Here is a 1,311-nt window from a genome sequence, read left to right on the forward strand (position 1 = left end):
CCAAATCGTGCTGACCGCACAAACGACGCCAAGGAATGCACAAGTTCTACAAGGCCAACCATTTCAAGAACGGGCACAATAGAAGGGCACTTGAGAAAGCGATCCTCGAATACAGTCGTCTATTAGCTATACCCCATGAATTATGTAGTGTGCTATCGCTCACTTTCGTTAGAAATGCCCTACGTGCTGTCATGGTGCCGCGGGCCGCCTTCGTGACGTGGCACCACACCAGCCCTGATGCTCTCGCGCTCCGGGCCTCGACGGCGCATTTCTATGTGCCTTAGCGTCCTTCAAAAGTGCATCCTGGCCTCATATTGATTATTAGGGGTGGTCTCCTGGGGCCTCTAAAAATCGATCAATCGCGGCTTATGAGCTCAGTCGCCCATACGAAATGCATCAAGCCCTTGTAACGTGTGTGCTTCCAGATCCTGGACTCCGAGATCGCTCGGCCTTGCTCGGAAACCTCTTCTTGGGAACGGCTCGGTGGTACGCTTCGTGCCACATCGCAAGACACCGATAATGGTCAAGCGACTTGAGAAGAACGCGATGCGTGGTTGTCCGTGGTCAACAACCAAGCAGACGAGGGTCACGTCGTGGCGTCGCCCGTTCGTGGTGGTAGCCTCCCAAACCATGCAAGTGTATTTGCGTGGACGCTTCGACGCGGACCTTTTAGCTACAGGCGAGGACCAACGCTCGCTTCGATTAAGTGTTTCTAGTGCGTCACAAGTGCTGATAGGAAAGCACTGGGACGACGCGCGACCTCGATTTGGCGCCACGATGTGCGGCAAAGCTGTGGGGCAAGTCGTGCAAACATCCGGATGACCGGATACCCATGCGGAGGATTTTTGCTCCTTCTCATCATTTCAATGGTTCTTGGCCGGATGCAGAATAATGACGTGTGCATATGTGCATAAGTAGAGGACGACAAGGACCCCTTGATGCCGACCTTGGGCCCATGACGCTTGAACAGCGTCGTGCGGAAGTGCGCACATGATGTTTGAGCGTCTAGTCTTGGAAGGTTAGGTGTATGTGGCCAAGAAGGGGCCACCGAGCTCGGACGTAGCGAAGCTGCTAGGCTGGCTGGCGTCAAAGTGCTGACGAGAGCGATAGCACAGATGGAAGTTGTATCGCCAAAGTACCGTGCTTCGATCCCTGCGTGTGCGTGCCTTGCATCGTCCGAGCACACGGACCACACGTTTTTAGGTCCACAGGAATCAGAGCACATGATTCTGCGTTTTTCCAGCCGTTCCGCAAGCGAAACCAACCGACGAGTGGCCGCGTCCTCCGAGGCGAATTAGCATTCTGCGTTTT

The sequence above is a fragment of the Saprolegnia parasitica genome (assembly GCF_000151545.1).
Source record: "Saprolegnia parasitica CBS 223.65 unplaced genomic scaffold supercont2.43, whole genome shotgun sequence".
NCBI classification, from domain to species: domain Eukaryota; phylum Oomycota; class Saprolegniomycetes; order Saprolegniales; family Saprolegniaceae; genus Saprolegnia; species Saprolegnia parasitica.